Here is a 26041-nt window from a genome sequence, read left to right on the forward strand (position 1 = left end):
ATGATGACATGAGCAGAGGGTGGAGATCACCTCCTTGCCAACATCAGGTATACAACAGCAACAGGACAGTATGCCAAACACTGGCAAGGGGAAACTGGCTATAATACCCATAAGCCCTCCCCAATACTACACTGCCTCCTGGAGGCATTAGTTCTCAAATCTCCATCAGCTGGGGACCTAGCATTCAGAACACTTAAGTTTATGGGGGATACCTGAGTCAAACCACCACATTCTACCCATCGCCCCACACATGATATCAAATACAGTGCATTTAGTCCAACTTTAAAGTCCCCATAGTTTTATCAATCCCAACGATATTCAAACATCTCAATAATCCAAGGTTTTTTCATTGAGCCATAATACCAAAAATCCCCCCCCCCCAAAATCATGGCACAGAATAAACACTCACACTGCAAAAGATGGCACTGGGCATAGCAAAGAAATATTCAACCCATACAAGATTTAACTAGGGCAAACAGAAAACTCTGTAGCTCCAAGTCTAACAACTCTTGTCAGTGACAAGTCTGCAAGTCCAATAATTCTAACCAGCAACAAGTCTCTGGAGTTCCAATTCCACCTCTCTAGCTGGGCTACTCACAGTCCTGGAAAACTTCATCCTGGGCCAGCTGCTCTCCTTAGCAGCCACCTCATGGTCCTGGCATCTCCACTGGGTCTCCACTGTAACTCATGGTTCATCCTCATGCTCCATTGGGTCTCCATGCAGGCAGTCAAGCAAACCTGCTTGATTGTTTCCAAAACACAATACCATGTTGCAAATTCAAGTACCCTCTCTTTCCTACATTTCTTATACTCCATAGTAACAGGTGTGGTGCCAATTTGTTAATCCAGGGGGAATAAAGCAGAGTTTGAAGAACAGGACACTACTCAGTATTGAGGCCCCTTTAGAAGAGTCTACATTCTTCCTTTTGCTCCAATGCAGGTCAGATGGCCCAATCTCAAAGGTTGTGATCTCTCATATAATTCCAGATGAAGGGACAGAAGTTTCAGCCTAAAAGTTTAATTTTTTCTCTACCATATCTCTCTGCTCACACAAATCCATTTCTACACAATGTAACCATGCACAGATTCTCAGGGCAGGGGCATAACAGCAAGCCTCTCACACAAACTGCTTCTAGCCCAGTCCAAGCAAGGATCACTCTCACCCTCAGAAGCCAAACCTCACAATCCATAGTTCTTACTGCATTCAGGTCTTTCAACTCTGACCAGAATAGTCCATCAAGCTATACTTACAACACTACAAGGCATCTCTTAGGCCAAGGTTTCAAATGCTTCCACATTCCTCTTGAAAATCAGTTCCAAAAGGCCAAAGCCACATAGTCAGGTTTCATGCAGCAATGACACCACTCTCAGTATCAACTTTAACGTTGCAGTCAGGTTCATGTTGTTGGCAGAAATCACCCAACCAAGAGCAGCTTGTGGGAATAAAGATTTGTTTTGGATTAGAGACTCAAGGGGAAGCTCCCTTGTGGGGTCCTGGGTCCTCTGGGTCCCAGAAGTTCCCCTGAAGACATCCCAGGCAGCTGTGGAGATCAAGGTTGTTCATGCATCATGAGAGAAAGAATCACTCCCGGAAGTCAGTTTTGGTGAATAGCTCTGTTTATTGTCAGGGAAATGAGTTTGTAAGCAGTTTGAGGGTGCTAAGGGGATTGGATGTACGAAGTTGCTTGCTGATGCCTAATTAGCATATGAGGACATTCATTCCAGCATTTAGGCAATGGCATGGGGAGGGGATGCAAAGATGCTGGTTGATACTATATAAGGAGTTTCCTAGGCAACTGGCCAAAGGCCACAGGGTTATGGGCAAAGCCTAAGTCTTATCTGAATATCCAGGAGAGGGAGTGGCCTTATTTCCTGTCAATCTGCAACCCCCAAGAATGGGGAAGGATCCTGGCTCACTGCAATCCCTGAGAATGGGGGGAGGAGCTCCCCTGCCATTCTGGTCCGTGAGATATGATCAGCAGTTCAGGCTGCTGTGACCCCTCCATAGCCAGGGTTCTTAGAGTCAGACAGCTTAGGTTTGCTTCAACCCAGGCCCCTGCCTATGTCCAACACTTCATGATGGCAGGGGAAAATGATTGCCTGAGCAGAGGGTGAACATCACCTCCTGGCCAACATCAGATGGACAATAGGAATGGGAGAGTGTGCCAAATACTAGCAAGGGAAGACTGGCTATAACACCTATAAGCCCGCTCCCAACAATACACTGCCTCCAGGAGGTGTTAATTCCCAAATCTCCATCAGATGGGAACCTAGCATTCAGAACACCTAAGTTTATGGGACAGCTGAATCAAACCACCGCAAGTGTTGTCCATCAGGGCTGAGCTCTCTTCTTATCATCTTCTCCCCTGAGAGCTGGTTAATTAGAACATCACTGCCTTCCTTCCTGACCCGTACTCAAAGGCTATGCGTCCAGCTTGATGGCATGGGACTTCTCATAGCCACAGGGTGACAATTTGAATGGGCCAGAGAGATGCATTGTCTCCATGTGTGTCACTTAGCAGAGGGCATTCTCTGTCCCATAATGTCTGTGAGCACTCCTAAAGCTTCACCACATGAATACTGATGTGCGACAGTAGTGTGCTTTCCACAGCTGACCTCCTTTGCCCATCATGGTGGCAAGCAGGTGCAGCTTTGGAACTCTGTGAGCCCAAGAGCTTCACAAAACTATCTCTGCTATTGCTTTTTGTATATGGGAAGTATGGGAATACTGGGGTTAAACCCCAGAAGCTTCTGGGCCTTTCAGAAATTTTCTCCCTTATCAGCAGCCTCTGTGATAACAGGACAGTTAATTGGCAGAAACAGCACGAGACAAGAAGCCAGGAGAATGTCTCCCTGTAGCTGACAGGACACATCTGAGGGAAGATACTTGTTTTCTTCCTGAAGACTTCTTCAAATGGCTGAATGAGGTTCTTTGAGGAGATCCCATAGGGCCTCAAGCATGGAGGGAAGCAGCAGTTGAAAGATTATATTTATATCCAGGTCCATTGAGGGACTTGATTTTAAGTTATCTTCTGTGAAACAGAAGAGGCACAAAACTGAAATCTGAATTGAATCAGACATGACTTTAAAAAAAAATTATAGTTTTACTTATAGACAATAAACCATGATATTTCCCTCCCCTCTCCAACTTTCCCCTTAATAATCTGCTCTCCATCATATACACTCCCTCTCACCATTAATCTCTCTTTTAATTTGATGTCATCATCTTTTTCTCCTATTATGAGGGTCTTATGTAGGTATTGCTAGGCACTGAGAGTCATGGATTTTGAGACCAATTTCAGACTGGACAGTTGCATTGTAAGGAGTGGTACCCTTCCTTTGGCTGTTATATTTTTTTCCACTATCTCTTTTGCAGTAGGCCCTGAGCTTGGAGGGTATGATATAGATGTTTCAGTGCTGGATGTTTCATCACTTTTCAGTACTATGTTGCTTTGAATGAAGGTCATCCCAGTGGTCCTAGGCATCTGAAAAGAGAAGGTTCTCTAACCAGAAGTGAGAGTAGCATTAATATATAAATATGAACATTAAGTGTAGTGCTTTCAGGGCAGTTTGGTGAGAATAATATATACTTTAATCCAGACAAGAGCAGGCTTTATACCCATAGGCTCATGACCACCCCTGCCACAGGCTTTTGATTAGGTTTTCAGTACCAGGCATGTGTTCCCTAACATAAAGCAGGCCTTCAGTCCAGTTAGAGAGCAGTTGGTTTCCCTCAGAATAGACATGCCACTATTGCACCCATTCACTCATTTGGCCTATCTGGCCAAACTTGAAGCTTCCAGTGTCCACTGTTTTCACTGCTGATGGCTTCTGTCTCCCATAGGGAGACAGCTTTTTCCAGCTTTCAGTTGGCTAGCCTTCAGGGACAAGGTTTGCTGCTCAGCACCTGCTTGATTTCTCAGTGACTTTGCTGCTCAGGCATGTGAAGTCTTCTGCAATAGGATCTTACCAACTGTTTCTCAAGGGAAACCAAGGGAAATAGCCTGTAATGTTTTGGAGGAAACAGGGACCTTCCTGGCCAACAACTCTCTGGAAGGTATCCTATCCCTGTCTCTGAGAATTTTCTAGTAGCAATCTATGGCTTCTGGATGTTCCATTATTTATAAAAAGTAGATGTTTCAATGTCTTATTCAGAATATCTTGAATTTTGATTGACCCCCTCCACACACACACTCTTCTTTTATACAATCTCTTCCCCTGGCCTCACTTAGGCCTTTCTTTTCCTTGTAAACTGTTCTTCTACACGCACGCACGCACGCACACACACACATAAAATACCATCCCCTTATGTCCTTCCCTCTTCTCCCTACCTTATAGCCTTTTTTCTAGCTCACTGGTGGCTGCTACTGATTTTTGGTTCCAGCTCACACACAATTCTATACATTTGTAGCTAGGATCCACATATTCTCTCCCATAGTCATTGCCTATGCCAATATGTTGAAGGGTTTCCTCTACCTTTTCCTCTAGCAGTTTCAGAGTTTCAGGTCTAATATTAAAGTCCCTGATACATTTGGACTGGGTTCTTGTACATGAGTAAAGACAAGGATCTATTTTCATCCTTCTACATATAGATATCCAGTTTTCCCAGTGCCATTTGATGAAGAGGCTGTCTTTTCTCCAATGGATATTTTTGGCATTTTTCTCAAAAATTAGATGGCTGTAGCTGCCTGGATGAACATCTGGGTCCTCTATTCTGTACCACCACTGATTATATGTCTGCCTTTGTGTGAGTAGCATGCTGTTTTTTTTTACTATGGCTTTGTAATATTGCTTAAAATCAGTCATGGTGATACCATCAGCCTTATTTTTGTTGCCCAAAATTGTTGTGGCTATATGAGGATTTTTTTTGTGTGTGCTTCTAAAAGTATTTTAGGATTTCTTTTCTCTATTTATGTGAAGAATACCATTGTAATATTAGTAGAGGTTGCATTAAATGTGTAGATTGCTTTGGGTAAGATTGACATTTTCACAATATTGATTCTTTCAATCTAAGAACATGGGATTTCTTTCTATGTCCTTGTGTCTTTTTTGCAATTTCTCACTTGAGTGTTTTAAAGTTCTCATTGTACAGGTCCTTCACTTCCTTGGTTAAGTTTATTCCAAGGTACTTTATTGATTTATTTATTTATTTTTGTGAAGCAATTATGAATGGGAGAGATTTTCTGATTTCATCCTCTGCATGATTTTTGTTAGTATATAGGAAAGCTGCTGATTTCTGTGCATTTATTCTATATCCTGCTATGTTGCTAAAAGTATTTATCAGCACTAACAGTTTTCTGGTAGAGTCTTTAGGGTCCTTTATGTATAGAATCATATCATCTGTAAATAATGATAATTCATCTCTTCCTTTCCAATTTGCATCATTTTTATTAGGGTCTCTTACCTTATTGCTATGGCTAAGACTTCCAGTATTATACCAAATAAAAGTGGGGACAGTGGACACCCTTGTCTTGTTTCTGAATTTAGTGGAAATTTTCAAGTTTTTCCCCATTTAGTATTATGTTGGCTGTAGGTTTGTCATAAATAACTTTTATTATGTTGAGATATGCTCCTTCTATTCCCAGTTTCTGTAATCCTTTTACTATGAAGGGATGTTGGATTTTGTCAGATACCTTTTCTGCATCTATTAAGATGATCATGTGATTTTTATCCTTCAGACCTGTAGCAGACAACTTTAGGTTCGCTGAGATGAACATCCAGACCAGGCACAGATATGGAGGAAGGTATATTTATTGAAGCTTACAGATCCAGAGGAAGTTCCATGATGGCAGAAGAAGCTGGCCTGCCTTCACAGGCCCAAGCAGACAGAGAGAAGCACAAGCCTAAAAGCCAAAAGCCATAGTACACTTCAGGAACTCCAGCTAGGCACACTTTGTATGTCTTTAGATTGAAATCTGAAACCCACCAACACACCTTAAGATCCACCCAGTGACATTGCCTCCAGCCAGGTGGCAAACTACAAACAAATAAAAAACTGAAAATATTGGGGGCCATCTATTCAAACCACCACAAGACCATTTATAGGATGTATTATGTTTATCAATTTGCATATGTTGAACCATCCCTGTATCCCTGGGATAAAGCCAACTTGGTTGGGTGATATATTCTTGTATGCTATTTGCCAATATTTTGTTCAGAATTTTTGCATCTATGTTCATGAGGGAGATTTGTCTGTGATTTTTATTGGTTTATTCTGTGTTTATCTGGTTTTGGTATCAGGTTGTTGCTGGCTTCTTAGAAATAGTTTGGTAGAATTCTTTCCTTTTCTATTTTATGGAAAAGTTTGAGAAGTGGTGGTATTAGTTCTTCCACGAAGGTCTAAAATTCACCAGTAAATCCATGTGGGCCTAGAGTTTTTTATTTGGGAGACTTTTTGTTTGTTTGTTTTTTTGAGGTAGGGTCTCACTCTAGTTCAGGCTGACCTGGAATTCACTGTGTAGTCTCAGGTTGGCCTTGAACTCTCAGTGATCCTTCTACCACCATCTCCCAAGTGCTGGGATTAAAGGCATGTGCCACCATGCCTGGCTTTGGAAGGCTTCTTTTTATAACTGCTTGGATATCTGTATTTGCTATAGGTCTATTTAAATGTTTATCTCATCTTGATTTAATTTTTATAGGTCATATGAATCAAGGAAATCATTCATTTCATTCAGATTTTCAAAGTTAGAAGTAGATATATACTTCAAGTATGTCCTTATGATTTTCTGAATTTCTTTGGTATGTATTGTAATGGTGCCTTTTTCATCTCTAATTTTATTAATTTTTGTCTCTTCTCTCTCTCTGTTCTGGTCAGATTTGGTAAGGGTTTATCAATATTGTTAATCCTAGGCCCATTGGCTTGAAATACCATTTTCCATTCTAGAAGCAACAAATGGCAGGATCCTGCCTTTTAATCTACCCTGTAAGCCTGTGTCTTTTGGTTGGTGCATTGATACCATTGATATTAAGAGTTCTTATTAAAAGGTATGTATTTATTCTCGCTATTCTTATTTTGTAGTGATTCCTGTTTTGCCTTCACCCACTTGTTTTAAGTATTATTTGAGTATGGTTTATTTTTTTCCTACTTCCTCCTGTGTGTGTTTTTCTTTCTTGTCAGCATGAAGGATTCCTTCAAATATTTTCTGTAGAGCTGGCTTAGTTGTCATATATTCCTTTAGCCTGTTTTTGTTGTGGAATGTACTTACTTCTCTGTCAATTTGGATAGGTAGCTTTGTAGGATAAGGTAATCTTGGTTGACAGTTGTTATCTTTCAGAACTTGGAATACATCATTACAAGCTCTTCTGGCTTTTAAAGTTTGTATTGAATAATCACTGTTATTCTGATGGGCTTGCCTTTGCAGGTGTCTTCTTTTTCTCTCTAACTGCTTTCAATATATTTTCTTTGGTTTGCATGTTTAGTAGTTTAATTATTACATGGTGAGGAGATGTTCCTTCCACGTTTGTCTGTTTGGTGGTCTAAAATTTGCTTCTTGGATCTGCATTGGCATTTCCCAATTTGGGGTAATTTTTCTTCTATGATTTTGTTGAAAACCCTTACTAAGCCTCTGGATTGAAATTATTCTCCTTCTATTATACCCTGAATCCTTATGTTTGATCTTTTTATAGTGTCCTGGATATCTTGAAATACCTGTTCATACCTTCCTATTAGCTTGTCTTTCTCTTTGTTGGACTGTATTAGGTCTGCCACCTGGTCTTCTAGTTTAGATATGCTGTTATCCCCTTCATCCATTCTACTGGTGAGACTTTCCACAGGTTTTTAAATTTTGACTGACTGTCTTCTTCAGAGCTAGAATTTCAGCCTGGGTTTTCTTCAGTATTTCTTTTCTTTCTTTCTTTTTTTGGTGAGGCATAGTTTTATTGGGTAAAAATGAAAGAAAAAGAAGAAATCTGGTAAGCTAGGTCTGTATCCCAGAAGTTGGAATCTTGGGATGCAGCCTTCTTCAGTATTTCTATTTCCTTACTCATGTCTTGTAATGACCTTCTTATTTCATTAAGCTGGTTTCCAGTGTTCTATTTCAGGAGTTTGTTTTCTTTTTTAATTCCTTTATTTTCTTCTTTGATTTCTTAAGACTATAGATACAATCACTTTTTAAAAATATTTGTCAGGGGCTGGAGAGATGGCTTAGCGGTTAAGCGCTTGCCTGTGAAGCCTAAGGACCCCGGTTCGAGGCTCGGTTCCCCAGGTCCCACATTAGCCAGATGCACAAGGGGGCGCACACGTCTGGAGTTCGTTTGCAGAGGCTGGAAGCCCTGGCGCGCCCATTCTCTCTCTCCCTCTATCTGTCTTTCTCTCTGTGTCTGTCGCTCTCAAATAAATAAATTAATTAATTAAAAAAAAATCTTTGTCAGGGATTTCATCTAAAACAGTCTCATTGGTGATCATTTCTGATGGATTTTTAATTTTTGTTAGTAAGGTATTGTCTTTATTCTTTATGTTTCTTGTATTATAATGTAGTGACTTTTCATCCTGAATTGATTTGATACTTGGGTTTTCTACTTATGTGCAGGGTTCTTGGATGTGGTTATCCACCTTTATATACTTTCAGGATATGAGTTTAAAGTGCCAAATGTATCTCTTGTACCCCAAGCCAGCCACAGAAGTAATCCTAGGTGTTGAGTTTGCTTACTAAGCAAGTGTTCTAATGGACTGGATTGACGAATTTACTGGTAAATTCTAAACTTTACCTGAGCAATTTACATATTCAGTAAGAACCATCATAGAGTATGCAATTGTGGGGATTAAAACAAACAGATAGTCTTATAAAGCCAAAGTCCCTAGGGGTGTGTCTTGCTCTACACCCTTAATCCTGTCAGCTGGGAGGTGGAGAATTCTGTTCTGAATTGGTTTCCAGGTCAGTTTAGATCTCAAGCAGACCCTGCCCCTAATAAGACAACAGCAAAAGACAAAGGCCTTATAAATCTGAAAGCATCAAAGGCAACAATATTCAACCCCAAAATATAGCTTATTTGAAAATGGTAAACCCAACCAAGAATATGTGACCCTTACCCTGCCCTGACATGGAAAGAGAGATTAGCACTTCCAATGCAGGCCTACGTACCTGTTTTTTTGTTTGTTTGTTTGTTTGTTTTTTATTTTGTCAGTTGGCCTCGTTAACTTTTGGGGTGGCTTCCAATCTCACCAATACTGAGTGCCCACCTTGATCCCTCCATGTCGTGCTGTGGAGCCGGAGCTCTGGTCGGCTGTGCTGGCTGCGCTGCCGCTGGCATTTGCAGTTCTGATGGTGGGGGATGGGAGAGTGCCCAGAGCCTGGAGTTGCTCATGCAGTCCTGTCTGTGTCCCTTTCAGGAGCTCCTTAGTTGATTTCACCTGTCTTTCCTTCAGATTTCTTGACTTTGCAAGGAGGCTGATAAGGTTGCTCTCTGCTGCTGCAGCTTGGCACGCCTCCTGGACGGTGCCAGGTTGGTGCACGGATCGCATGGCTTGGCAGGCCGCAAGCACCTCAGTGGGTTTCTGGCTCTTTGCCTCCTTTCTGTGTGACTTGGTCTCTTGGGCTTCTCCTCTGTGTCTAAGAATAACTTACACTTCTTCACTTTTTAGAAGAAGAGTGTATTTTGCTGTGGTTTTGCTCGAATTCCTCCCTAGGCTGGTTTGGTGTGGTTCCTATGCCACCATCTTACCTGGAAGTCTCCAGACATAACATTTGAGATTTTCATTTCTATTTCTATTTCTATTTCTTCTTCTTCTTCTTTTTTTTTTTTTTTTTTTTTTTTTTTTTTTTGGTTTTTTGAGGTAGGGTCTCACTCTAGTCCAGGCTGACCTGAAACTCATTAGTCTCAGGGTGGCCTTGAACTCACCTACCTCTGCCTCCCAAGTGCTGGGATTAAAGGCATGCGCCACCACACTTGGCTTCTTTTCTATTTCTTCTTGTGACAGAGTATTGCTATATAGCCGAGGCTGGCCTGGAACTTGGTTTGCAGTGGACTTGTGATCCTCCTACTTCAGCCTTCTGAGTTTTGAGATTACAGCTATGGGATTGCAGGTGTGGGCCACCATGCTTGGCTAATATGATTCTATTAATAAAGACCCAGTGATAATTTATCCATACGTTCATATTCCAAGATAAAAATGAAAAAGAAACTCTGATGACTTGAATCCTCATCTGGAAAAAATTGAACATAGTTTGAAGGTCTTTGAATTGCCATTTTATGATAATATTTTTGACAAATCAGCAGGTTGGATATAAAGGCCTTTTCAACTCTAAGTTAATCAAAGTAAACATTCATTCATTCTTTGAACTACTGTAGAGAAACGTAAGCTACCTTGCACAGAGAAAGCATTCTGTTATATTTTTGTAGAATTGGCTATAAACTCTTTTTGTTTGTTTGTTTTTTTGTTTTTTCAGGCTAGGGTCTCACTCTAGCCCAGGCTGACCTGGAATTCACCATGCAGTCTCAGTCTGGCCTTGAGCTCCTGGCGATCCTCCTACTTCAGTCTCCCAAGTGCTGGGATTAAAGGTGTGCACCACCACACCAGGCATGAATTGATTTTTGTAATAAACAAAAATAAAAGTTGTCCTGGAAATAATCCATTCAGCCAATTAGCTAGCATATACATGAGATTTTCCTAGTTTTTCCAGCCTCCTCTGTGTCATCTTCTCACGTGGACAAACTTCACTAGACCGTGAGCTTTCAGATGACACAGACTACCTCAGTTTCCTTTTCTTTTCCTAGTGCTTGGCTCTTCCAGATTTCTCCATGGGTACATATAGGATAGCGAAGCTCATATGGACCATGGCCTCAGTGTGAGTTTATCAGTACTGTCTTTAGACTGAGTTTGAGCAATGAAATTTAAAGTGACACAAAGGACTATATCAAAATTTCTTTTTCAACAATACATTCACATTTAGGGCTTTGTATTTACAAATATAAAGGTGTCAAAAGTAATGAAAACAGCAGGACTGCTTTGGTAAAATCTAAATGGCCTGTCGAACCCAATGTACAATGAGTTTATATTTGAGGCAAAATCCATAAATAGAAGCCCTAAACTCTGTTGTCCCAGCTAGGACTTTGGCATGCTCACACAACATTCTGCTGTTTGTAATTTTCTGAAGAGAAACTCTATTTTTACACATTCATGTATGTCAAATATCTTTCATAAAAGGCAACTTAGGAGATTTTTAAAAAGAAATTTTTTTCTTGAGGTTTTGATTTTGAGGGGTTCCACTTTAATATTTCTTCTTATGTGCCAACTGTGCACATTCTCATAGAAGTGGAATGTGAAAAGGCCAGAGAGGTGTTTGGGCTATGGGCTCGGTTGGCTGATAAGTCTAAAACTGCAAAATGACTTCTCTGCCTGGGACAGCTGGCTGTGTGGGCTGCTGGGACAGGGCTTTGTCTGCCTGAGAGCCACACCCGCACTGGCTTGTCAGCTGCCTGGTGAATCTCTGTGGGTAGCCACAGTGTCAGAAGAGAGAATGTGGATTACTGAAGGCAAACACCTCAGCACTCCTGGAATAGCCTTTCTCCATTTGCATCCTGTGGGGTGGAGTGAGTCATGCTGGAAGACCAAGAGCAGAGGTGGCAGGAAAGAAGGAGCAGAAGGGAAAGGGACATGCTCCCTGGAGGCAAATTTGGATAATATTCACTTTGGGTATTTTGTTGGCTTACATGGCAGCTAATGAAAATAAAATGTCAACAAAATGAGGTAGTATTAAATTACTGGGAAAGTATTTTTTTCTCATGGCTACATGAGAAACAGACTGTACTATTTATGTACATCTTAATTTTTAGACATTAGAAATTATAGGCACATCGCCAAAATTAAAAATAACCTGTGTTTTGTACTTTCTTAATGCGTAACTATAGAACATTTCTTGACCTCCCTCTGTCCTTGTTTCCAGTATTTTGTTACCATGGCTTCAACCAAAGCTATTATTTTTTGTGATATGAAAAGTTGGAAGTGCTATATGAGAGCCAAACAGAAGGCTGGAAATGCAAACTCGAAGTAAAGTCATATAATGTGCTCCTTGCCCAGGTTAATCCACTGAGTTTTGTTGTAACCCTCACTAGTATTTTGTTGTGCTTGTCCTCCATTTTGAAGTTCTCCTATAGGTCCCATGAGGCATGAGCACCCATTTTCTTTTGTTGTGCTCCTCCTGCAGCCTGGAAGGAGCATACTCACCCCTTTTGGATCAGCTGAATACCACCACTCAAGAAGTATCCACCCTAGGCAAGGGATGGAGCCCCATTAGTAGAGGGCTTGTTTGGTATGCAGGGAGCCTTCATGAACTGGGTGGAGTGTTTGAGACCAAACTGGCATGCATGAGACCCTGTCTCTAAAGAAAAAAGTCCTCCAAGTTTACACTTGTCCATTTGTCCTTGCCTCTTTCCAGTTTCTTATCATCTCAGCAGTGATTCAGGGCCAAAAGTAGTAAATTCTTAGAGATGAATCTGTCATTAAAGCATGGCCCAAGATTCCTTTACTTTAAATGTTTGTTCAGTAGATAAACTCTAACTTGAGAGATTGGGGTATATGTTTCTAATGTAGTTGCTTATAATAATTTAATATTGTGTACTATATATTTATAATAATATTATAAAATTAACCATAATAATATATACTAATTATTATAAGTTTCTGTTATTTGAGGAGATTAACGTAATGCATAATTTATAAGTGAAGCATATATGTCTATGTTGGGATAAGTTATTACATTTTTTGTTCATTTTTATTTATTTATTTGAGAGCAACAGATAGAGTGAAAGAGGCAGATAGGGAGAGGGAATGGGCACACCAGGGCTTCCAGCCAATGAAAACAAACTCCAGACGCGTGCGCTCCCTTGTGCATCTGGCGAACATGGGTCCTGGGGAATCGAGCCTCGAACCAGGGTCCTTAGGCTTCACAGGCAAGCGCTTAACCACTAAGCCATCTTTCCAGCCCCTATTACATATTTTATCAATAGATTGAACTGCTCAAAAACTGAAGTGTATACTGTTTTGGGCTATGCTATTCCTGAGAGAGAACATGTGTTTTATTCTTACAACCAGCACAGGGCTTGTCAGGAAGGGTTTATTTTTGTTGTTTTGCATGTGTGTATGCACTCATGTGTGTATGTGTGTGTGTTTTATTCTTACCATAGCACAGTGCTTGTGATGAAGTATTTTTTTATTTTTTAGCTGCATGTGTGTGAGTGTATAATATGGAGTGTGTGTCGTGGTGCGGTGACCCATACACTTGCCTGCCGTGGCTCGAGTGTCCTGTTCCATCACTCTTCTACTCTGTCTTGCTTTGAGCTGCAGTGTCTTTACTGATTCTAGAGCTCGCAGGGGCCTCTGCTCCCCTGTGGGACTGGGGATGCCGGGGCGTGTGGCCATGCCCAGCTGTTGACACAGCATCTGGAGATTCAAGCTCTGACAGTCTCAGGCCCCTCAGGCCCTCATGCTTACACAGGAAGCCCACTTACCAGCTTAACCATCTCTCAAGCCCTTGTCATGAAGTATTTGATACATAAAAGATTTTGCGAGATATAGCATAACCTATTGTTTTCAAATGGAGAAAGCTTAGGGATTAATAATAAAAGATGGGTGCACTATTTCCTTGTTATTTTTGCCTAAGTTATTATAAAGCCTTGTCTTGCTGTGCTCCAGGTAAACATAAGAGGCGGTTCCCAAAGGGCTGTCTTCTTGGCTTCCAAACACAGTCCTGTTCTTGAGTTGGCCTGCAAGTCTATTGATGGCTCTGCTACTTTTGCAGGTTCCAGCAGTGACTGTGAAAGTCCCCAGATGTACTTCCTGTACCCTGTATCTCTGGTTCTCAAAGCAAGGCCCCCACTCCATAAAGCCATGCTCTTGTTTCTGCTAACACCTTTATTAATTATTCTATTTATGCCCCCATAGTGCAGCCTCTACTATGCCTGTGTGTGCCGAGGCCTTCTAAGGGATATATAGTGCCTTTTATGTACTGTCTTCTCTCGGAAAGCCATACTGTCCTTGGATCAAGCTTGTGGACAGATAAGTTTTTCCTTTTGGATAATTCTTTTTCTTCAGCCTGCACCCCAAGTCTGCCTCCTGCCTCCCCCTACTTCCTTATGTGTTTCTGCTTGCCATCAGGATGGTGCACAGTGGACCCAAATGAAAATGGTTAAAGGGGATGGTGGAAACAAGTGAAGAAGGCAGATCAGTTACTCATGACATCCCTGGGAAAAAGTGTTTACTCCTTCCTCCTCCTGTTCTTGAAACACAGCACTCTTGGTGCAGGTTTTAGTTTCCTCTTAGGCACACATGAGAAAAACACAATGTAAATTGAGTGTGGGGGTGAGTGCCCAAGAAACAATGGAGAGTAGAAAGGACTGTGGAAAACAGGCTGGCAAAAGTTCCATGTGTTATACGTGTGACCTAGTGCTGGACTCCAGCTAATGTCTACAAACTATAGGCCAAGTGGCACCAAGTCTTCTGATTTTCTCAATAAAATAAAATTGACAATTTAGATTATTTGTGAAATCCTGAAAATCCCTACAAAAACAGATGGACACACATGCACAATCTCTGCAGAGGTTTTTTTTTTTTTTTAATTTTTATTTATTTATTTATTTGAGAGCGACAGACACAGAGAGAAAGACAGATACAGGGAGAGAGAGAGAATGGGCGCGCCAGGGATTCCAGCCTCTCTGCAGAGGTTTTATAACCTACAAATCTAAATCCTCAACCAGAGCACCTGTGGGGAAATGAATATTATGTTATTATGTATTATTATCAGTCAAACAGAGTTACTATAACTTTTTCTAGTATCTCTGGTTTCATTGTGTGAAGGGCACAGAGGTTGCTGGCTGAAGCAAATAGACATCCTAGTGTGTGTTTGTGGTTTTCTGAATGTAACATGGACTGGCCTTATCCTGGAATATTGTTTCTCCAGTGTAGTCCTCAGCACCTGAGAACCTGCTGGAAATACAGTTGGTTTCTATGGACCGCAGGGACTTGGGTGATTGTGAAGTTGGAGCAGCTTGGCCCTAGGCTGTCTGAGGAGGTTCCTCCGGCAGCTGGCCATGATATACTGGCCTCTGCAGCCAGCTGCAGGTAGAACCCCCTGAGAGATTTGAAGGAAAACCTTACATATATGGTCTAAATGACCTTTTACTTTATGCTTTATAAAACTGTAACTATTTAGTATTTCAAAGTGAAAACCACTTATAAAACTCAGAGGGACAATTTACTTCATTTTTTTTCTTTCAGACTGAATTCAGCTTTGCTTTTTAATCAGCCCCACTGAACTCCTCAAACTCTTCTTGGGGCAGGGAAATTAACCAGGGCATCTGCTGGTAAACTCAACATTATCTGAGTAACTTAGTCCTAGACCAAATCACAACTCCATTTTAGTCTTTTTCCTCTCTCAAGCTCTCCTATATTTTGAGGCATCACACAAGCCCTGCGCTTCAGTGACACAGTGAGGAAAGAGAAGCTTACTAACATGTTCAGCCTGCAGGAAGCGGCTTGGGGAGCGTGTCCACTGCGTGGTGTAGACTGACTTCCTGGCTGTCGTCAGGAACTGGCTGTATAATTAAAACACCCAGTGAAAAATGAAAATGTGGAATGCATGGCTCAAGAATAAGTAAGTATTCCAAGCTGGGCTTGTATCACAAGCCTGTAATCCCAGCACTGAGAGGCAGAGGCAGAAGGATGGGGAGTTCATGTCATTCTTGGCTACATAAGGAGTTCAAGACCAGCGTGGGCTACATGAGACCCTACTTCAAACAAGAGAGATTTCAAGACGTTAGCGCAGTAGAGCCTGGGGCGCCATGTTGAAGCCTGACTCACACACCTTTGAAGCTCAGTTTGAATGTGTTCTTTTTTCTGTTTTTATTTTATTTTTAAAAGGATTTTTTTAGTTTATTTATTTATTTGAGAAAGAAAGAGGCAGATAGAGAGAGGGAGAGAATGGGCACGCCAAGGTCTCTAGCCACTGCAAATGAACTCCAGACACATGTGCTCCTTTGTGCATCTGGCTTACATGGGTCCTGGGGAATCAAACCTAGGTCCTTTGGCTTTGCAGGCAAGCACATAAACCACTGTACCATCTCTCCAGCCCTGCATGTGTTCTCTGTTGTCATGATTCCCAGCCTGACTCCAAGTTAACTAATACCCACAATGCCCTCAGGTCTTTCTAGTGAAATGCTCTGCCTCTCTTACTGCCTTTGGAACCCACCCTAATTCATGGTGATGCTACATTACATTCCCACCCCACCTTGGGTGATCTACCTTGAAGCCTTTGACTTGATGACGTGAATGTTGGCCTGCCAACTACCTCTCTAAGTTATCTTCCAGCCTCGATAGGTACTGGGTCACTTTTATAACTGCTGCAAATACTTTGTGGGCCCTGCAGTCACACACTGTTCGATCTAGAATGTCAATAGATATCCCATGGTACAGGCTAATGTCAATGGGAATCCTCTCACTTTAGCCATGAGACTTTGTAGACATTCCTTTCCTTTTATGTTCATTCCTTTTACAGCTTATCCGAAAGAAGGAGAAGGGAAGGACAAACAGCATAGCTAATGCCCTATCTATTCTTATTTCCAGTGCTTTTCTAGTTACTGTGAATTAGGGGATAGAATGGAGAGGGGAAGAAAATGCATTTGTCCAGCTTAAATACACCTATCAATCATATTTAACATACAATCTAGATCAAGGTTAGAAAACTAAGACTACAGATCACCTGGGGTTGCACGTTACCTTCTGTGTATTATTTATAGCTGCTTTTTGCTTCAGAAGTAGAGTTGAACAGAAGCACCAGAACCTAGATGGCCTCAAAGCAAACGGTACTTGATGTCTACCCCTTTACAGACAAACATTGCCAACACCAGTGCTGTGTGTTCACAGTGGCCTCATCCCTGGTGCTAACTATATGGGTGCATTCAGAAGTGTCTGACCTCAATAGCTAATCTGCCATAGGTTAATGCTTCCTGCCACAGTACTGCTAGGAAAGACGTTCACATATGTGTCGAGAGTAGCACACATGGTATGGCTTCATATCCAAACAGTAGCTGGTGGGTTTGCTCATCATCCCCATTTGACAGATGAGGAAGTTGTGACTTGGTGAGGGGACTTGTTGCATAAGTTTGTAGAGTGGGGTAAGCAGCCCTATTGATCCCACAGGGTTAATGGCAAGCATCTCCAGGTTGATTTGTCCAATTAGGAAACCAAGGCTGGTTGTGAGGTGGGTGGCGGCAAGGTGGAGAGGAATGGTGTGGAGGAGCCATTATGTCTTTCAAAAAACTAGCAACAAGTGGAGACTCATTCTTTTCACATGCTTCCTCCCCACACAGTGGCATGGCATTTTATATAATTAAATACTTAAGTGCCTTAATTCATTTGTCACAAAGTTCTCCAGTGTTTTAACTCTGGCAAGGTTTTGCTTTTACATAGCATATATATATATACCCCCCCAAATCCAAAGACTTTCTTTAAAGAATGAAAAAAGGGGGGAAGAAATGGTCTAAGAACTTGAATGGAAATGGGACCCTGGACACAGCTGACTTGTGGCAGGTGATGAGTACACCTGAAGTCATCAGCACGCAGGTAACAAGATTATTTCAGAAAATTTTCTGTATCAGGAAAAACATGCTTTCGCATGTGAAAATTTACACAGTTTAGCTTAATAGATTTATTAGGTCATCTAGAAACTAGAAGTTTTCTAACTAAAAACTTGGTTCAGCTAATATTCATTCAGTTGTCATACAGTTGTTTGTTTTGGGGGTGTCAGTGACTTTTATGGCTCAAAAAACCAAAGTTAAGACTAATGGCAAAGTTTCCGTTAGTTGCATTGAAAACCTCATGATGCACTATGGAGTACAAAGGCAATTGGAGGAAAGAAAAAGGGGAAAAAAATGTGGGCTTCGAAGCGCAAGGTATTACATGAATAGAAACTAGAGACAATGTCTACTAGAATGGTAGGTTTTGTTTCAGCCTATGAAAGGGTGGCTGGGAATTCATCTGTCTTACACTGTTCCTGATCTTGCTATAGAAGCTATTGTTCAGATTGTCCTGTGTTCCAGGTCAGGTACAGGTTGTATTACCTCTGTAAGCTTCATTTTACTTATACTAGTTTACATATAATTCATTAATAACAACAATAATAATCATAATAATCTTTTGTTTATGAGACAAGATCTTTCTCAGGCTGCCTTGAACTTACTAGGTATCCTAGGATGGTGTTAAGCTGGCAATCCTGCTTTAGCTACCTGAGTCCTAGGATTATAGGCATGTGCCACCATGCCTTATTACTTTCCTTGTCTCTATATAAGAAATAATTATAGTACCTGCTTTCATGGGCTATTATCAGGTGCTTAACCCATTGAACAGTGCCTAATAAGCCCTTTAGCAAATGCCACTATAATTACCATTGGTGGAATTGAGAATAAAGGTAATATTTAGAAATAATTTGGCAAATGTAGATTGCTGAGATAAGGTCTAAGCTGCTTATCTTTCTGGCTACAGATAGGCCTGACTGACTCTTATTTATGTCTGGGACTGAGCCTTTTTAACAGTGATGAAATGCAGGGAGAAATTCTAGTCTCAGCTAATCAGAAGTCTGGCAATTTTCCAGATGTTTATCAACTTCAGACTAAATGATGACATTCCCTTTGGCTTCAGAGATAATATGGTGCAGTGCTATTAAAATCTTTGAAAAGGGGCTGGAGAGATGGCTCAGCAGTTAAGGCACTTGCCTGGAAAGTCTACTGACCTAGGTTCAATTCCTCAGTTAACCACGTAAAGCCAGATGCACAAAGTGGTCCATGTATTTGGAGTTCTATTGCAGTGGCTAGAAAGCGTGGCATGCCTATTCTTTCTCTCTCTTTGTCTGTCTCTGCTTGTAAATAAATATATTTTTTTAATATGTGAAAAACTTGCAGTGGTCAAGTACAGGTAAAAATTATCAGAAAACTAAATTGATTATTGATTATACACTGTGCCTCGTGGAACAGTTGACTTCAGAATGACAATAATATAATATTGTAAACTGGTGTGGCAGTTCACTTCAGTAATCCCAGCATTCCTGATACTCATGTGGGAGAATTACTGTTAAGTTTGAGGTCAGTCTGGGTTACATAATGAATTCCAGATTTACCTGAGCTACAGAGTGAGACCTGCCTCAAAAAAGTCAAACAAAGCAAAGCCAAAAAACCAAAAAACCAAAAAAACCCAAAGGAACCAAACAAAAATTCTCACACACATATTATATGTAACAGACATATTTAAAAGTGTATTTGAGATTCAAGAATGGATTGATGGGTTGGGGAAATGGGTTAGAAGTTAAGGAAGTTTGCCTGTGAAGCCAAAGGACCCAGGTTCAATTCACCTGGACTCACATAAACCAGATACACAAGGGGCACATGCATCTGGAGTTCTTTTGTAGTGGCTGGAGGCCCTGATGTGTCCATTCTCTCTCTGTCTGTCTCTCTTCTCTCTCTCTCCTTGCAAATAAATAAATTTTAAAAGTTTAAGAAATAGATAGTTGATATTGAAAATTCCTGAACATGTATCATTAAACACAATGTTATTATGTTGTCATCATTGTTATATCAGTCTTTACCTAAATAGTTATGTGCTCTTTTATTTTCATGGAGCCACATTTAATTTAATTTATTTATTTGAACTTTTTAATTGATAGTTTCCATGAATATAAACAATATGCCATGATTAAATGTTCTTCTCTTTTATATTATTGACATAACATTATTTCTGCAAAGGAAGAAAAACAAAACCAAAAATCCCTGTAATAGATACTGGAAAGGACTAAAAGAGGTGCAATATCACAAGTCCACAGGGTCTCTCAGGTGTGCGGAGTGCATAAGGAGACTCATCCTAAGTCTGTTCCATTGACGAGCTGTGTGTGTGTGTGTGTGTGTGTGTGTGTGTGTGTGTGTGTGACCTCTTGCTCCTACAAACAAATGCACATCTGGCTTTATGTGGGTGGCTGGGGAACTGAACTGGGTGTGGCAGGCTTTGCAAGCAAGCACCATTAACCACTGAGCTATCTCCCCAGCCCCTGGGCCTCAGTTTTAAATTGGAGAAGTAGATGTGCCAGCATGTGAGTTGTTCTAGTGAGCTAAGACAGAAACTGTGTTCTTACAAACTGTTTCTATTCTCTATGAGTTCCTGGGAGTATTACCAGAAGCTGATTGAGTCCTCCCAGACATACTACAGTAAAGGCAAATGAGCTTACAAATGGAATGTGCGGTGGGGGGGGGGGGGAGATAACAGAGGAAAGAGGCAGGCTCGGGAGGAGAGCTGTGGAGGAAAGTGAGGGCGGGGGATGCTCACTGCTGATTGACAGGTGGCAGGAGTGTTGTAACAGAGTGCTGGTTTCAACATGGAGGACTCGGGTTCTACTCCTGCTTGAGCTTTGTGACCTGGGGTGCTTTGGTTCCCTGTTGCACAGGGGAGTGGATACTGCCTACCTTGAAAAGTAGAACTGGCTTGCTGGTTTCCCACACAGCACAGTCCAAGTCTGTCCCCATGCATTTATTCACTTCCCATTCTCCATAATTGTTGATATATGCATTACTTTATATCCCTACTTATCTTCCTTTATTTCCTTACTGTGGTTTTAGCGTTTCAGGGGAGATTAGAAAGAAAAGCAAGACCTTAATGCTCCACATTTCCCACAAAATTTGTTACTTGAGGAAAAATTTAATTAAAAAGTGTTAAAATCTCCACATATCACCAAGAATCCCAATGGCACCTGGATACTAATGGCTTTTGAAATTAGCTAACCATGACTACAGCTACACCTTTTTTGATTCAATTATGTTTTCATCTAATAATAATTACTGGAAGCCATAAATTCTATAAACCCATATTCTACTATATAAAATGTAGATATAAATAATCAAATAATATCTATTATGTTTTGGCAATATGAAAAATTATTACTTTCCCTCAAGATTCTGTATGTGGGGCTGGCTGTAACCATCATGTAAGCAAGTATAAATGTACAAATCACGAATGCAAGGAGCAAGTGCACAACTGCTAAGGAAGGAGAGACCCTGAAGAGTGCACGGGCGAACTTGGTTGTCTCATGAAAGAGCTTGTGAGCAAATATACAAAATATGGTTGTAGCCAGCGAGTAGGTAAGTGTGGTAAATATGTGGAAGACAAAACTGAAAAGTTAGTTTTTCTGGAAATGGAGGAGCCTAACTGGTAGGGAGGTTGGCACCGGAGACAGCATGGAGAGGAAGTTAGTGAGCCAGGGGTTCTTATTAAAACGTTTATGCCAGGCCATTCTGTATTACAATTCAGTTTAAGGCTCAAGTTAGGCATTCTTTCAACTCAGTATGCTAATTTGACAAGATTTTTTTTTTTTTTGAGAGAGAGTGTGAGAGACTGAAAATGAGAGAGAATTGGCACGCCAGGGCATCTAGCCACTACAGTTGAACTCCAGATGGATGCACCACCTTGTGCACATGGGCCACGTTGTGCATCTGGCTTACATGGGTTCTGGAGAATTGAACCTGGGTCCTTAGGCTTTGCAGGCAAGCGCCTTAACTGCTAAGCCATCTCTCCAGTGACTTTGACCTTTTTTTTTTCTTTTTTCTTTTTTTGGTTTTTTGAGGTAGGGTCTTGCTCTGATCCAGGCTAACTTGGAATTAGTCTCAGAGTGGTCTTTAAATCAGTTTTAGGGTGGCCTGGAACTCACAACAATCCTCCTACCTCTGCCTCCCAAGTGCTGGGGACTTTGACCTTTTGATTACAACATGACGGTAGTGACTCCTAGAGAAGTCTCTTTCCTGGATTCAACATTTTGTGATTATTTTATGGAATATTCAATTTGTCTGGCTGGATATGTCATAATGCAATAAACATTTTAAATAGAAAATATGGATATTTTGAAGACTTAAAGAATGGAGATGATGAAAAGTAAAAATATCACTTTACCCAACTCACTATACAAATAGAATGGAAAGAATTAAAGAAAAGCATTTTCAAAAATTTTAGGCTAATCCTGGAAACATTTCTAAATTATATGTGCTATTGGGATGATTGATGATCTCATGAGAAATGTTGAAACATTTACTGATCAGGATAAGCAGACTTAGGGAAGTAATTAAGGTGCACAAAGGAGATGGTCAGACATCAACAGAGAATAACCCAGTGATTTCATTGTCTTTTGCATCTTAAATTCACTGAGAACAGAAAACCAGATTAGATATTTGCCTTTGCCTCTGCTTTTGGGTTCTTTGGGTTGTTTCTTTTATGCATAACAAAGAATGAGGGCAGTTCTTTGGTAATACTCTGAAAGATGCACTTGCCATACGCTTTTTGGTAAGCCCCTCTGTAAAATATAGGCTTTTGGCAGTGATAAGATTTCTTTTCTACCATGCATTATACTTTTATGAATTAATTTAAAAATAGAAATGAAGGTCTGGAGAGATGGTTCAGTGGTTAAGGCACTTGTCTGCAAAGCCTAGCAACCCAGGTTTGTTTCCCCAATACCCATGTAAAGCCAAATGCACAAAGAAGCACATGGGTCTGGAGTTTGTTCACAGTGGCTTACAGCCCTGGTATGCCTATTTTGTTTGTCTATCTTCTCTCTATCTCTTTCTTTGCTTGCAAGTAAATAAATAAGTACAATAAAATAATAGAAATAAGACGGGAGTAGTGGCGCACACCTTTAATCCCAGTACTTGGGAGGCAGAGGTAGGTGGATTGCCAAGAGTTCGAGGCCACCCTGAGACTACATAGTAAATTCCAGTTCAGCCTGAGCCAGAGTAAGACCTTACCTTGAGAAACAAAAAACAAAAAACAAAACAAAAAAACAAGCATGCATCTATGTAGTATTGTAGCTTGTCATTATGTGTACCAAGTAAGCTCTTATGTATAGAGAAAACAAAACTAGGAAGAGACAGAAAAACAGAGGCTGTATGCGGGAGAAACTGATAAGCACAGTAAAGATGCCCGTACCTAATTTATGCAGAAAAGCAGTTTTTGTTGGTGATGCATATGGGAGCATTTTGGTTAACAGTGTGTAGTGAGTCCCAGGCCAAAAATGAACATAAGACCACCTGAATAAAAAGGAGAGTGTTTATTAAACCAGTTGGCATCTGTCTCCTCATAGCAAGGAGGAGAGCAGCACCGTCCTGCTTTTACAGTGAGTTTTTAAAGGCAAAAATCACATTCCTTTACAATAGTCTGAAACCACCCCCCCAGCTACCCCCTGTACACACAATTGTTGTTAACAAGAGCAAGCAAGCAAACATGATTACAAAAGCAGAATTTTTGATGTTAGCACCAGGTATGAAGCAGATACCAAATATAAGGACATCTTGACTCCAGGGTGAGAGCAAACACCAGATGCCTTACCCATCCACATTCTTGTAATTAATGCTCTGTGCTAATCTTTAATTTCTTACGGCTCCTTGAGAATGTCAAGATGGCTGAGTGGCCTAAGATGGCTCCCCTTAGGTCTGTTCACCAGAGGTTGTTTCAAGTGAATCCTAACAGGAGAAGGGAAATCCGACACAGGCTGGGTGGGAGGGGGCATGAATGAGTATGGTAGGGAATGTTCAAGGCCAAGGCAGCTTGAAACTAGAGTGGCAATTTAACTACTGTAGAATTTTTTCCTTTCTTGTTTACACATAGTGAAATGTCCTGGAAATACTTGTTAATTTAGCATAAGTGATTCCAGGTCTTTACGTTTCCTGACTCCAGTGATATACTCATCTGACAGTATTCTGGTTCCACTGTGGGAGGAGGGAGAAATGAAGAGGAGAGATGACTACAGATAAAAGAAGGAGAGCATCTGAATAACATTTGATCTTTCCTTCCTTCCCACTTTATTCTGCAAGTTTCATGAAAAGTCTTGACAGATTACTATGAAAGGAAAAGGCTAGTGTACTTTATGACAATGTATGTTAGAATAATTTTCTTAGGACAGAGAAGAATCCATACCCCAAATAACATCAATTTTCAAAAAAGATTACAAAACCTGGCATGAATCTTCAGCTTACTACACCCTTTTCTTGGAGAGAACCTTCTTTGAGGTATGTTCATGGGAATGAAGCAAAGGCATTCTTGGCTTTCTTCAGAATCTATCTAGAGTTTCCAAACTTTCATGCCTGCAATCAGCTCACCAAAAAAGCTTATAGAGAGCTGGAGAGATGACTTAGTGGTTAAGGTGCTTGCCTGCAAAACCAAAGGATCCAGCTTCGATTCCCTAGTACCCACATAAGCCAGCTGTTCAAGGTGGTGCATGTGTTTGAAATTCATTTGCAGCGGCTGGAGGGTATAATGTATCTGTTTTCTCTCTCTCTCCCTCCCTCCCTCTCTATTTTTCTTAAATAAATGAAAACAAAATAAATATATATATTTTAAAAAGCTTGTGGAGTTACATTGGCATTTTCTGACACCTGCCTACTACCCTTATAAGCATAATAGGCAAGAATTAGCCAACTCTGATTCAGTGTTTGCTATTGTTCAGCTCTGGGGCTTTTAATAAAGTGTATTTGTAAGGGTCCCTGTTGAGACTTTGCATCCTGTTTTCATAGTGAGAGTCGTTAATAATGGACCAGGGTGTTTCTCAGGCAAGGTTTTGAAGGATCCATTATGTAACAAGTTATAGAAAACTGATCACTGAGTCACCCAGAAAGCACAGAGCGAAAGTCAAGCAATACCTTTTCAGTTTAATTGTTTAAAGTTATAGAAAACCATCTCACATCAAAGTTGTCAAGTTTAGTTTTTTAAAAAGCATGAAATGTAGATTTTAAGATTTATTTAAAGAATTGAATATTTGCTATCTGAAGAGAACCATCACAATGTGTTTGTTTTTTTGCTGGAAATCTAATATTTTACAAAGCTTTCTTTGGTTTCTTAAGGATCATGAAGGGAATTCATCCTCAGATAACAAAGTCATTGTGTTTGGAGTGAATAATGAAAAGCTTGTACCTTAGCTGTTTGTGGAAAAGGCTATTTATGCTGTTTGTTAAACTACTGTGTGTAAAGGTTTAGGAAAATTGTGTGGCACAGCCCATGAGAGTAGAGCTCCCTTCAGAGCTCTTGGTAGGCTGGTCTGTGGCTCATCTGTCAAGAGTGTTCTTCTGTACCAGAGGGACAGAGAAATTGTCAAGCATTTACCACAGTGACACACATGTGCTCCCCACGCCACATGTTATCTTAGTTGCGGCTTTATCTTTTTTCTCCATTTTATCAGAAAATATTGTTTAAAGTTTTGATGTTGAAATTGATCTGTTTTCACCCAACTTTGGACTCTTATTACTATAAATGACTGACGTAGAAAGCCTACTTTAGAAAAAGATGTGGAGAAATAAAATTTCATATCACTAACAACTTCTCCCTCATCTTCTGTCCCTTGTTTTCCTTGTCATCTCTCCATTCCAAATTCTTTTCATCCTACCAGGGTTTTCTACACCTTTGATATAAACTGGCTGCTTTTATTTATTTTTTGTTAATTTTTATTTATTTAGTTGACAGCGACAGAGAGAGAAAGAGGCAGATAGAGAGAGAGCGAGTGGGCATGCCAGGGCCTCCAGCCACTGCAAATGAACTCCTGATGCATGCACACCCTTGTGCATCTGGCTAACGTGGGTCCTGGGGAATCGAGCCTTGAACCGGGGTCCTTAGGCTTCACAGGCAAGTGCTTAACTGCTAAGATCTCTCCAACCCTTTTATTTATTTACTCATTTATTTTTAGCTGGCTGCTTTTAATGTTTGAAGGTTGAATTTCTAATAAGTAAACCTTTTACTTTAGATTCACAGAATTATTTCAATGATAATATAGTGGGTTCACAAATAACCCACACTGTTTTCTCTATAATTAGCATCATATGTTAGTCTGCACATTTTCTATGCTAGTGAACTAGTGCTGGTCCATCACTAGTGACTAAATTCACTCTATGTGGGTATTCAGCTTCTCCTGCAGCAGTTTTATGTTCTTGGATCCCATCCACAATGCCATATTTTGCATTTATTTGTCATGTCTCCTTGTGGCCTTCTTGGCTATGACAGGTTTTTGGATTTTCCCTGCTTTTGATAACCTTGAGGATTGTG

The 26041-nt window shown here is 40.6% G+C and overlaps 1 protein-coding gene and 1 pseudogene across 2 annotated transcripts in view; one reads left to right on the plus strand and one right to left on the minus strand.

Annotated features, from left to right (window-relative positions):
- The window catches only part of LOC101597312, a 50323-nt pseudogene extending 40863 nt beyond the window's left edge, over nt 1-9460 (minus strand).
- Filip1 (filamin A interacting protein 1) overlaps nt 1-26041 on the plus strand; it is a 259788-nt gene that overhangs the window by 100381 nt on the left and 133366 nt on the right. The window lies entirely within an intron of this gene.

Source organism: Jaculus jaculus, chromosome 10 (assembly GCF_020740685.1).
Source record: "Jaculus jaculus isolate mJacJac1 chromosome 10, mJacJac1.mat.Y.cur, whole genome shotgun sequence".
Taxonomy (NCBI): domain Eukaryota; kingdom Metazoa; phylum Chordata; class Mammalia; order Rodentia; family Dipodidae; genus Jaculus; species Jaculus jaculus.